The following is a 13,274-nucleotide window of genomic DNA, read 5'->3' on the forward strand; positions in this document are numbered from 1 at the left end:
CGGTGGCCTCCCCGGAGGGCAGCGCGGGGCGAGGAAAGCCCTGCTCGTGCTGCTTATCGAGGCAGCCTCACCTCCTGGCCTCGCTGCCTCTTCCCTCCTCATTCCTGGGGTTTGCTTTGAATTCGGCCTCGGTGCTGTTCTTGGGGAAGGTCTCCCAGGGCAGCTGTGGAGGGGTGAGGATGCTGCATGGGACTTCTGTGCCCTCGCGAAGGAGGCTCCAGCTGCACAGCTGGCGAGAATGGGATCCGAAATTGGATTTCACTGCTCACTTGGAATGGGCTCTGGTCCGGGGGGATTATTGGGGATTTAAAGCTAACATATGTGAAATGATAATGACACCATCCCCCAGCCACAGAGCTGGGTGCTGTGCTGTTAAATAAATAAATAAAAAAGGGGAGGAATTTGGCAATTAACATCCCAGCCCTGACAGAGCATCACCGGGGGCTGGCAGGGAGATGAAAGTTTGTGGGATCACTGCATGGCTATTTTCTCCAAAACACATGGGCATGTGCTGGCCAGGGCGGCAGAATGGAGTAAGCGGTTGGGAGCCTGGCATCGTGTAAAAAACCTGCCTTTTTGGAGAGGTGAGGGGGAACTGAAGTGGAGAGGGGGGCACTGGGGCTGCCTGCGGCTCCCTGGGCTGGTTTTTGGGGCACAGCAAGGTCTGAGGCTCCCCACGGAGGGGCCATCCTCCGGGTGCCCCGCACCCCAGCTGATTTTGGGGACATCTCGGTGGGGCCAGGTGCCAGCAGATGGCACTCCAGAATGCGTAGCGCAGCCCAGCGCCTCGCAGAAGCCGCCCGAAATGGCTGCCTGGTGCAGCCGGCTGCGGCACGGGGCTGGGGCTGGCTGCTCCCCAGGGGGCCTCCTGCCCCAGCCTCCATCGGCTCCTCTCCGGGTGCTTCCCCAGCCTCTGCATGGCCCTGGGGTGCTGGGTGCGAGGATGCAGGGCTGCGGGTTCTCCCCCGACGCGGGCACAGCAGGAGAAGCAGCGCATAGAGGCGCTTCTTTTCCACCCCCCGGCAGTGGGCTCACCCCTCCGCCTTCAATGCCAAGTCCGGTCCCATCTCCAGGGGCTCCAAATTGCTTCTCAGCCGTGTTCCCAAATGGCTCAGAAGCATGGGAATGGCCGGAAGAACCCCTGAGCAGAGTCAAACCCCCAGTGGCACGGGGCAGAGGGGGCTGTGAATCCCCCAGGCATCACCCTGCAGTTGAGCCTGGGTGCAGATGGGGCTGATTTCCAGGGTCTAAGAGATTAAAACTCCCAGCCATCACACTTATTTTTCAGCCTGGGAAGCTGTGGATGTGATGCCCAAAATGCTGGCACCTGCGCTGCGGGATGGGGCTGTGGGGACCCTGCCTGCTGCGTTCGGAGGGCAGCGGTGCCCGCACGGGGGGCATCTTGTGGCAAGCACGGGGGGCTTGACAATTGTAAGGAGAGCATCTGAGCTGCCCAGTGGCCGAGAGACAGAGAGCTCCCAGCTTCAAATAAATGAGCTGGTGGCAGATTGAGGCAAGGCTAAAATTAAAGCAGGTCAGGTACGGCCGGCGTGCGGGGCTGGGAGGCAGGGCTTCAAAGCGCGCTCGCTCCGAGAGGGAGAAAAACCTTCCTGCGTATGCAAAGGACATTTGCAGAGCTCTAATCCTTTGATTAGAACAGATCTGAAGAGAAACCGTGCTGCTGCTTGAAGAGAGGAAAAAAACCATAACTACTCTAAACTGATGGAAACTGAGCTGCTAATCAGCAGAGAATAATGATCAATTTATTGGATGCGATACATCTAATGATGAAATACCAACTGTCTTTCCTAATTCCTGTGACTAATAGAGAAGGACACAGTAAAAAAGTATCAGTGAGAGCAAGCTGGCGCGATAAGGGCTGGAAGAAATACTGAGGCAGGGCAGCGAGCACTTAGGTGAGTGCAAAAGGATGAGGAGCAAAGGATGAGGTGCCGAGGGCTGGGTGTGTGCCTGTGGTCCGTGCCAGGGGGCCAAGGATGTGCCTGCGAGACCGCTCGTGGCTGGCACCGTGCAGTGGCCGTAGCTCGATGCCACTCAGCACTCAGGTGCTGTTATCTCCCACAGCCAGTTAGGATTCCTGCCCCAAATGTAAAGCTTCGGTGCCACGTGGGACACGTCACCGGCTGCTGCCGTGGGGGCGAGCTTTGCCCCTTCATCTTCCTCAGGGCTGGGCAGGGAGGAAGGCTGATGCTTGAGTTGGATGCAGGCCCCCTCCCAAGACACAGAGGAGTGAATAAAATCCCTGAAGGGCTGCGGGACCCAGGGCCTCCCGGCCAGGCAGCCAGCTGCAGGACAGCTGTCAGGCTGCAGCTCGAGGGCTGGCTCCGGCACAACCCGAGAGCATGGGAACGCCGGGCTCGTGTAAATAGCAATTTCCAGGTACGGGAAGTATGCATAAATAAACCCAACGAGGCTCGACTGCCGTTCCCGGACAACAAACACCTGCAGACCATGAGCTTGCTGTGACGCACGCTTGGAAAAAAATGTTAGGATCATCTGGCGATGCTCACCTCTGGCCCCATGCATGGGGAAGCCACTGGGCCTGGGGCTGCGCTGAGGGGCTCTGCTTGCTCCATCCAGCTTCACCCCAGTGGATCGATTTCTCCGTGCTTAAGGCTCCTGCCCCACCAGCACCATGCTGCAAATGCATTGCCAGATTCATTTCTGTGCTGCCAATGGGCTCGTGGCTGTAGTGCTGTTTGTATGAGGGATGGTGCACGACAGCAATTATTTCTGTATAAATAAGAGCATTAATGCTGCTGCCTGCCCCTGATCTGCTCAGGGATGCAACACGGTGGGAAGTGACAGCGGGAGGAAGATCTGACAGCAAAAGGCGACTGCACCCCTCTGCCCCAACCACACAGCTCCGGGGATGCTCCTGGGGTTGTTCCCTTAAACATCCAAATGGGCTCCATCTGGCCCTAATTATTGAAAAGAGCTGGCAGGGTGATCAATATAAGCGGGTGAAGGTGGCCAGGACTGGTGCTGGTGCTGCTGCAGTGCTGGGGGTGAGCTCTGCCTGCCTTTTTTATTGCTAATATACTCCTAATTGTGCTCTGCTCCGAGGCAGTGCTAATAAAACATGGCGTAAAAAGTAGGAGGCTTCGGAGAGTCAATCAATGGCTCGGCGACATGCTTGGCAATTCGCTCCGGTGCCAGCCACTGCAGCAGGGCAGCGGGGGGGTGAGTCCTGTATCCCTGGGGGTGCTGCAGGAGCTGCGTCCCACGGCATCTCCAGCAGCCACATTTCTCCTCTGGGGGCTGCTTTTTTGCCCCAATGCCACCTGCGTCCACCCTTGGTCCTGCCACCAGGTGAGTGCCACCAATGTCATCCCCCAGGAATGCTTTGGTCTCAGGTCCTGTCGCCCCAACCTCGGATGAAATGTTGTTAAAGGAGAAAATGGGAGGGAAAGGAGAGAGATGGACATCCTCTGGGTTATTTGATGTGCCTGCCCGTCCCTTACCGGGGCTCGTGGAGCCCGTGGCCTCGCTGCGTGCCTGGCACAGCTTGGGGACGCGGGAGGTGACAAGTATGGTGACAGTGCCTGGCACTCTGGGGAAGCCTTGCCTGGATTGGACTTTCCCAAATGCTTCAGCTCTGAGCATGGGGAGGCTGAGATGGGGCTGAGGTAAGGCCGTTCCTGCTCCCTCTCCTCCCGGGCTCCTGTTTTCGTCCTGCGTTTCAGCACGGAAATGGCTGGCTTCACAGCCCTGCCTTACGCTGCCAGGGAGTAACTTAACTGCACTCTCCGAGCATCGGAGCTGCGTTTCTTTTTGATGATTTCAAAGATTTATTAAGTTTTCCCTGGGAGAAGGAGGAGAAAAGAGAAAAACCACCAGCGAATAAGACTGAGGGAATAAACTGAAAATGTACGTGCGGGGCTCCGCTGGAGCCTTGGCTCGCCTCTAGCTGGAGCGGGGCTGCAGCAAAAGCATCCTCAGCTGGGCTCGGCTCCGTCCCAGGGCCAGCAGGTCAGCATGAGCAGGGAGCAATTAAAGGTTTGCTGCTCGTTAATAACCTCGGTGCTGGGGAGCGTCCCTCCAGAGCTCTTGGCTGGAGGGAGAGTGCCGTCAGTGCTCGGTGAGCAGGAACCCGGAGAGCTTCCTGGGCAGCTCACGAGCACCAGCCACAGTCCAGTTTGCCTCACGAGTTCTTCCCGATTAATTAATTGGCTGCTTCTATTAATTTACTCCCAAAGACGGTTGTTGGGGGATGAGATCACAGCTGGCAGGGACACCGCGGCAGGATGCGGGGTTTTCTGCAGAGTGAATTAGCAGCGTTTAATTTCACGAGAGTCCAGAAAATAGGAATTATTAAGAAGCAGCCGAGGCCTGGAGCTCGACCGGGGCCGCGGGTGGGAGAGGCAGGGCCAGACGGGAGCCAGCTGTGGACAAACCACAGTTTTTCTCTGCGCCCCAGCCTCTGGGGCTGCGTGGACACAAGCAGCGGTGCTGGGGGCTGCAGGAGCAGGCGGCACCTTCCTGGCACGGCTCCCCGTAGGCAATTACCGAATGTTGTCCCCAAATTTTGGGGAAATGTTCACCTACGTGCAATCCACACGCGTGAACTGGTGGCTTGGTGACAGCAGAGGGGAGGTCTCTGCTCGGGGAAGGGTCTCTGTCACCTCACCCCCTCCCCAAAAATGCATTTTGGTGTTATTTCCTGAAGCGTGAGGCTGCTGCAGGCAGATTTTGGGGGCTGTCCCATGCCGCTTACCCTGACTCCAGCAGCACCTTGGTGCGCAGGGTTCATGGGGGCTTTGCCGAGGGGGTTGCAGCTGAGCGGTGTCACCACGCTCAATCCCCTTGCGATGGACCTTTGAGGCTGGAGCTGGGCAAGTTTGCCCTTTTATTTCTTCCCCCCCATCACAACCCCTCGCTGCTTGCTGCCCCAGCCCCACCACGAAGCCCTGGTGCACGGCCTGGGGGTGGTGTGGCGAGGGCAGCGCTCTGCTCCCCCCGCTGAACGCCGTGCCAAGCCAGTGGGGCTGTCAGGAAAAATTAATTTTTTAATTAAAAACTTTTTTTTTTTTTAGTGGTGGTGCTTTAAAGTCTGGGTCTGGAGTAATTATTAGTAGCTCTAGGGAGGCTGTGCTTCAAGAAAAAAAAATAGTCGGTGCTCCTGCAAAGGGATTTATCTGATTTGTGGCAGCGTGCAGGTCCTGGGGATGGGTCTGGGGGATGGAGGGGGCGAGCACCTCGCAGGATGTGGCCCCAGGCTGGGCTGGAGCACGGCAGCACCGCCTCACCCAGCAGAATCCCAACATCGGCTGCTCCTCTGATGGGTTCTGCAGGCAACCCTACCCTTTGTGCTCAATTAACAACTGCACCTCGGAGAGTGGGAGGTAATATAAATATTTTCCATGTTGTAATAGGATTTTTTTTCCCCTTCTCGTGGTGCTGTCGTTATGATATTGGTTTGGCATCCAGGTGTCAGGAAAAGCTGGATGGCAGGAAAACCCCAACCCGAGCCGGAGCCCCTTCTCCTCTGCCTCTCTCCTTCCCCTTGCTTGCTCCACCCCGGCAGGACCATTTACAAACTGCCACTGTGGGGAGCGTTATTAACAGCTTGGCTCCTCAAAGATGCAATTAATTATTCACCTGCCTCCAAATCAGTTTAAGCAGCTCCTGAGCTGCAGTGTAAATCAAGCCTTCCCGACTCGCCTCCCCTCTTTCCCTCTCTCGCACGCCCCGATCCCTGGTAGCTGTAAAACCGAGCGGTTTTTTAACCAGCAGTTATTGTAAATTACTGCAGTTCCAGCGCCTTCCCGGGATCACTGCTGAGTTACACGAGCCAGGATTTTAGCCCATCCTTTTGGTGCTGGGAACCATTGCTATTTGCTCCTTTGCTGTATTTTTAGGCTGGTTTTGCCTCGTTGCTAAATCCCTCTTGTCGTGCCATGCCTTCCCCCAGCTCTGTCTCCCTTTCACCTCTTTTCCATGCAATAAATCCTTCCCTAAATCATCCCCCGACTTGGGCGCCAGCTCCAGCGCCTCTTGGAGCCTTTTATTTATTTATTTATTTTTAATATCTGTTTGGAAAGCTTCAGTTCTTGTGCCCACGAGAGCAAATACTCAGACTATTGCAAGGAGAGATGGAAAAAAAAAAATCCCATTTCCCATCGGTGCTGCCCTGTGCACTTTGGGCAAGCCAGGCCAAACCTTTGCGTGGATTAATTGCTGATAACGTAGTTAATAACGCTGGTGGGTGACTGCCCTGTGTCGGCGTGAGACGTAGGAGAGGTGGAGGCACAGGATGGCCTCCTGCTGCCCCGGCCTCCCCCTCGGCTTCTGAAAGGGGCCCGGTGCCTCCACCGAGGGTGCCGTGGGTGCTGCCAGCAGGTACCAGCATCCTCTCCTCCTCCTCCTCCTTCCCCGCTTCTGGGAGGCTGCCTGATTGCCAGGCTCCCTCATTAGTATGATATCTCCTGGAAAATTGGTAAACAGGAGCGGGTGAATGAGGCGCTGATTGCAATCAGCGGGGGCTGAGAGCGCTGGAGAGCCCGCGGCTGCTTCCCCGGGGCGGCTGCTGGCGAGGGGCCGGATCCGCTCCCCGGAGGGACCCCGGCTGGGAGCCCCTGCCTTGGGTTCGCTTCCACTCGCTGATCAGCTTGGTTCCTAACGAACCGCCGTCCTCTGCCCCATGGCCCTGGGCTGAGGGTCCCCAGGGACCCCCGCTTGTGGCTCTCGGGGCATTGCTCCAAGGACTGAGGGTGCTGGGGAGCTCGTCCTGGTGCTGCTGCTGCGCTCCTTGCTGGGCACCCTGGTGCCACCGGGGGTGTCCCCACCGTCACCCCAAGGGTGTCCCCAGGGCCACGCTGGCCACGGGGTGACACAGCAGCCATGGGGCTCCTGGATCGTCACCTGCTCCCAGAAACACGGCTGTGGAGGATGAGGCCAGGAATTAGCCGAGGGGACCTGCGGGCTGGGGCTCAGGCTTGAAAAGCATCCCTGCGGGAGGAGGCAGAGCTCCGCTGCCGGGCACCCGTCAGCTGACCTTACAGGGCTCTGTTTGTGGAGCTGGCTGTTATTTCTCGTTAACTCTTTTAATCTAAAATCCCATTAGGCTCTGTGGCGCAGCCTCTGGTATCTTTATTTCAGGAATCACCAAAAAAACTCAGGCTGTGAATAATTCACCAGGAGCTTGCAGCCGGTTCATGGCCAGTTCCCCGCGCTCAATGATTCACGTTCGGCAAGGAGCCGATGCGCTTTCCGTGTCTGGGTGCTCAGGGTCCCCGACCACCTCTGCTCACTCAAAGAGGGATTCAGGGCCGAGCATGCTTGTTTAAAGAAATACCAACTTCCAAGCGGGGTTTGGGTCACTAATTTTAGGGTTAGGGTTTTAAGGTTTTTAGGGTTAGGGTTGTAAGGTTTTTAGGGTTAAGCTTTTAAAGTTTTCTTTTTTTTTTTGTTTTTTTTTTTTTTTAATCCAGCTGCCTTCAAACAACCCACCCAAGCTGTGTGGAAAGGCACATGAGAGCTCCCGCATGTGCACAGGGAGGCTTAGGGTGGCTGCGAGGCTGGAAGAGCCCCCCCGGGAGTTACAGGGGTGCTATGGGGGTGTCCTAGGGGCACTGCGGTCCTGTCCTCTTCCAGGAACTGGGAACTCGCAGGGGTGCCAGCACGCCTGGCAGGAGCAGCGCCATGAGGTGGGACATGGGGACAAGGAGGACCCCAGCCCCAAAAGCTGGCTGGTCAGCAGCCTCTCGCGGAGCTGTGAGCGGGGAGGGAAGCGGCTTGGTGGGGGCAGCTCCCCAAAGGGGCTCCAGGCAGGATCCTGCCCCGGGGACCAGGACACAGACCCCCGCGGGTCTGCTCCCCGTGTGTCCCCCTCCTTGCCATCATCGGTGTTATTCCCGGGCACGTCTCCTGCCCTACTTGCATGCAGTTGGTTTCCCTGCTCCGAAATAAAACCTGACTGCAGGCCCTGTTCGGTGCACAGCGCTGGGAGAAGCCGGGCGCGCTCTTTCTTCTCCTGACAAGCCTTGCGAGGCGAGATGGCAGGAGAGACAGATGAATAGGATGCAAAAGCGGAGCAGCGAAATAAACACGAGATAAAGGGAGCCTGGGGGAGGGAGGAGGATGCGACACAGCCTGGGCTGGGCGGCGGCAGAGCTGGGGTGGAGGCGAAGAGGTGCAGCAGCCGTGCTGCCACCCGGAGAGCATCTTCCCTCCGTGGGCACTCACATTTTCTGCCCGAGGTCCGGGTGTACAAGGCTGGGAGCTTTAACCTGTGCCTGCCTCCAGCTGTCAAAGGCTGTAAATATCTCGGAGGCACTTCAGGCTTGGAAACGGTGGAGGTGCTTTAAATGCAGCCCGGAGCCAAACCAACCTATTGTAGGGCTCATAAATATCCCCTTTGTGTTCCTTCTCTGTCAGAAGGCTGCGATAAAGAAGAGCGAGAGGCAAACCCAGGCCGGCCTCAGCCTCCCTGCTGCCTCCGGACCTCAGCCTCCACACCAGGAGCCAGGCACTGGGATTGCAGCCGTGGGGCTCAGCGTGGCACACGTGGGGCTGGACCCAAGCTCCCTGAGGGCTGAGAGCAGGATTTATTCATTTATTTTTTTGTATTATTTCCCCAGCGAGCGCTGTTAAACAGGGCGTGCAATGGGGAGGCGGGTAATCGCTGGCACGGAGCGCACCCTGGGATGCTCAGCTGCGGGGACAGCGGGGGAAATTCCTCTGCTTGCCTTTACTCTGCTCTGGAAGTCCGGTTTAGGGAAGGGCAATGTCAAAATCTGCCATTTTTTATATAAAATGAGACATCCCGTGATGCCTGCCTGCTCCAGGTGACAGGTTGAAGGCTGCTTTCCATCAAGGAGCCTTGGCAGTGTTCACAGAGGAAGGCACGTCTCCTCGTGGGCTCTGCCCGGGTCCGTGCAAGTTCCCTGCTCCTTGTCCATCCTTCCCACGCACTCGCTGCTTGGGGCTGGGAAAGGCACCGGGAGCCCAGCCCCTGTTTTTTGGTGGCTAACAAGCCTTCCTGCAGCTGGAGGGGAGAAGGGAGAGGAGGAAAGCAGGGAAAAAAAACATAAAGAAACAATTTTCTTCTAACATTTCTCTTTTTCAGCGTGAGCCCTTCCGGGAGGAGGTCTTTAAAATTAATAACGTTCTTTCTTTTTCTCTCTCTATTCCCAAGACTTCTGATTTAAATTAATGAAATGTCAAACACTATTAAGTTCCGATCATGTGTCGGCGATAACGAAGGGACTGGTTTCCAGCCAGTTTACAAGTCCGATCCATTCCCCCCTGTCCCCGCTCTCTTTTGCTCTGATTAAAACTCCCTTTATTAGATTTGCTCTTTCATCAGTTCCCTCTGATTTCCATCTTCCGTGGGCCAAGGCTGGGGAAGGCCTTTTTGTTTTATGGAGCCTTTTAAGCCTTCCAGTAACTTGTCTCCAGCGCCTGCTCCGGTGGCAGTCCCTGCTTCTCCAGGAGCCGACGCCAGGCCTGATGGATGCTGCATTTCTTCCCTGCTTCTCTCCCTTTTTACACTCAGGAAATGGTGGTGGTGATGAGTTTAAAAAGCCACATCACAACCCTCAGGCCTAAGCCCTGGGGACGTGAAGCAGGGACAAGGAGGGGCAGCTTCAGGGCTGCCACCCAGCCCTGGGGATGCAGGGGGGCACCGTGCCCCAGCCCCCCAGGGAATTGCGCATGGGAATGCCTTCCCAGCTCCCTGCCCAGCCGTCCTGTTGGCTGTCACATCTCCTGTGTGCAATTCCCCATCCTAGCCGTGCAATAAGTTCAGTCAAAACCTGCCTCCTCCTCCTGTATATTAATTTACTTGGTATTACATTTAGGTTTTCACTGGCTTCTCCCTGCCCATCCCCATCCTTCAGCTCCCATCCCTGCTCCCTGGCTGCTTTGGGGCCACGAGGAAGCCCCAAATGCACAGGATGGAGGTGTATGGGGGCTGCACTTCAGCCAAGGGCACAGGGGGGACCCTGCCAGCACCTCCTGGCTCTCAGGGATGCCCCAGGGGCTGCATCCAGCCCGTGCGGAGGGGTCGGGGGATGGATGCTTGATGCTCTGTGCCAGGGGAGCGGCGTCGGCAGCAGCTGCTGCAGGAACATCCCCCTCCCTCCCTCCCCTCCTGCTAATGAACGTAGGTGAAACTTGCTGTGCTATGACTTTAATCAGCAAAGAAAACTGCAAAGCATTTTTTTTTGCCTTTTTTTTTTTTTCTCCCACCTGCTGAATTCAGCACCGAATGTGAATGAGGCGGCGCTCGGGCTTGGCCGGGTGCCCACTTCCCCGGCTCTGATGCAGAGAGCGCATCCCCTGCACGCCGAGCCTCCCGGGCTAACCCGCGGCGAGCCTGGGTCAGCCCCGTGCATTTCGCACCGTGCCCGAGGATCCTGGCAGCTTTAAAGGCTGCTCATCGCTCGCTAAGCCCACGCGAGCCCTGTGCGCCCTTGTGCTTGCCTCACCCACCCACAGCCCACGGGCACGTCCCTCCAATTTGGCACCGAGGGGCAGCACGGGGACGGGGTGCTGGGGCTGGTGTCCTGCAGCCCCATGTATAGGGGACACGGGGTGGCAGTCCCGGGTTCAGGCTGGGCAGTCCGTCAGCGTGGCTGCAGCAATTTGCAGCTCCATTAGCGCTCGGAGCTGGCAGAGCGGCCCCGCAATGTGCCCGTTTGATAAGAGGCAAGTTCCACCGAATAATGAGCAGTAATTGGATTTCAGGGTTAACCAGCTCACAGCAAAAATAGAAAAAGAAAGGAGAAGCCATTGGATATTTCTGTTCTGGCTCATCAGACACTGGAGGTTTATCTCTGCTGAGAATAGCACAGGAGAGGTAAAGTTATTAGTGACCACCAGAGCATGGTGATGCCATCGCCCCCCCGGGTTCAGTGGGATGAGTCCGTGCGTCCTCTGCCAGCCTCAGGGCAGAGAGGGGAGCACAGAGCCCGGAGCACCGCAGAGGTGAGAGCTCCAGAGGTGGGGAGGGTGCTGGTGGCCGCGCAGGGCACCCGGCGATGCGCCCGGCCGTCGGTGAGATGAATTCACGCCAGAGCTGGTGCAGAGAAGAGCTGTTAGCATGGCCGGGATGGAGAGGCTGTTTTATAAGCAGAGACTGAAAGCACTTGGCTTGTTTAGCCCCGCAAAGGAAGGCAAAGCAGGGAGAAGATTACTCCCCATAAATATATCAGGCGAGTAAACACCAGGTACAGAAAAGAACCATTTAAGCTAAAAGACTGCGCTGGCACAAGAACAAATAGGTTTAAAGCTGGCTGTTGTAGGCTGGGAATTAGGAGCCACTTTTTAACCATGGGAGCCGCGATGCTCTGCAAGCGGAGGAGAGATAATAACTCCCTGCTTTGGGAACGGGGCTGGACCGGCTGCGAAGGGAGACGAAGTGGAGGGGTGTTGAGTCCCCCCAAATGCCTTTTGGTGCATTGGGCCCCTCCTGTGTTGCTCCCCAGGGGGAAAACAGCCCCAGGAGGGTCCCTGGGCCCCCCTGGGTGACTCGGGGGTACCTCTCTGATGTGCCCCGAGCCCCCTGGCTGTGCTGCCCGTGGCAGCCGTGGAAGGCAGGTTGCTGCTGCTGGCTCCCCTGGTGTCCTCTCGGCATGCCTGGATGGTGATCAAGCACGTGCAGGAAATTATCCTGAATTCCTTGTATATTCTGGGGCCTGTCTAAAGGCTTGGTGAAGAATCTGCTGATTAGGACTCTAATCAGCTTTGAGAGCAGGTAATTTCTCAGCTAGAGATCATCTCCAAACAGGAAATCAGATTCAGGAGATAGCTGCTTTATGCAGCACATCATGGTGGACTAGAGCAAAGCTTGTTGTAATAATGAGCAGAGCTGGAATAAGAAGATCATTATTAATATTATGCATTAATTGCTTTATGCCCCTCCTCCTTCCAGGTGGCTTTCCTACCTCACTTATCTCTGCGTAATGCAACAGGAACCGTTCCAGACCCAGTCCTGGCACCCAGGCAGGGGTTTTGGACCCTGTCCCTCCTTCCAGACACCAGAGGACACCCCAGCATTCCCAGCCTCGGGCGTTTTTTGAGCCTGGCACAGTGCCTGGGAGCGTAGTAAGACACAACAACACTTAGTGGAGCGGCCTCAAAGGTCACAGCGACACCGGCCCCGGTGCAGCCGGTACCTGCTGGTGAATGGCGCCAAGCACCGAAGCAGTAAGGTCTGGGAACAGCACCCAGCCCACGGTGCAAAGCTGCAGCCAGCACCCCACACAGCACCCAGCGATGGGTTTTACAGCCGATTGCATGGACAGGGCCCGCAGAGAGGGTGCAGGCTGCTCTGGGAGCGGGGCTGCTGCAGCTCCCTCCACGCCTTTCTGCAAGGATTAGTGTCTGCTGCGCCGCGCCGGGCGTGCAGCCGTGAGCACACGCGTGCAGGACGTGGTGGGAGCTGCTCTCGCAGAGCGGTGCTTGGGGATGCTCGGGGGGCAGGGAGGGCTGGCTGGCCGTGGGGTGCAGTGGGGCCGGGAGCAGGCTGTGCTGCTCGGGGAGGTGCGGGGCAGGAGCAGCAGGTAACCCCGGCCCCAGCCACATTCAGCTCCTCTCTGCGGGGATCCGGAACCATTTTCTGTGCGTCTCGCACCCCTGGGCCTTTCCTTGCCAGAGGAAGGGGCCCTCTGTGTCCTGCTTGCACCAGGGCTGCCCATACCCCACACCCTGCACCTTTTGTCCATCCCGCCGGGCTCGGGGGCATCTCCAGCTGGCTGGACCACTGCGGGGACACAGCTGAGCCCCCCCGCTTTCCCACACCGCTGCCTACAAAGGCTAAACGTGCCGCTGCTCCTGGAGCATCAGTGCCGACCGTGCCGATGCTCCTTCAGCATCCGTGCCGAGGGGTGCTCAGCCGCATCCTCGCCCAGCATCCCGGCACGGGGGGGGCCTTTCTCCCTCCGTAACCCTCCGGAGCGGGAGCCCAGCGCCGCGATTTGTCACCGGGGCCGGCCACGGGAGGGAGGCAGGAGGCGGGGGCGGCCGGGGGGGGGCGCGGCGGCGGCGGCGGCGGCGGCGGCTGCGAGAGGACGGAGCCGGGGGGGAGCTGCCGGGAACGGCGGAGCCGGAGCCGCGGTGCTCGGGGCCGGCAGCAGCCGCAGCCCCGGGGCATGAGCTCGCCCCCCCGGGGGACCGGGGCGCCCGGCGAAGCGGGCCGGGAGGCGGGCGGCAGGAGCGGCGGAGGATGCGCCGAGCCCCGCGGAGCCCAGCCCAGCTGCAGCGCGCCCAGCCCGGCCGCACCTCCGAGGTAACGGGGAGGGCTGGGG

The 13,274-nt window shown here is 58.1% G+C and overlaps 1 protein-coding gene across 2 annotated transcripts in view; it reads left to right on the top strand.

Moving 5' to 3' along the window:
- Window positions 1-3,000: 3,000 nt before the first annotated feature.
- Window positions 3,001-13,274, top strand: part of LINGO1 (leucine rich repeat and Ig domain containing 1) — a 136,094-nt gene continuing 125,820 nt past the window's right edge. Inside the window, exon 1 of one of the 2 annotated variants that reach the window (XR_014588784.1) lies at window positions 3,001-13,255. The gene's annotated coding sequence lies outside the window, so the exon portion shown is untranslated. The remainder of the gene's footprint in view (window positions 13,256-13,274) is intronic. The other variant, XR_014588785.1, reaches the window with a different exon arrangement.

The sequence above is a fragment of the Anser anser genome (genome assembly GCF_964211835.1).
Source record: "Anser anser genome assembly, chromosome: 10".
NCBI lineage: Eukaryota > Metazoa > Chordata > Aves > Anseriformes > Anatidae > Anser > Anser anser.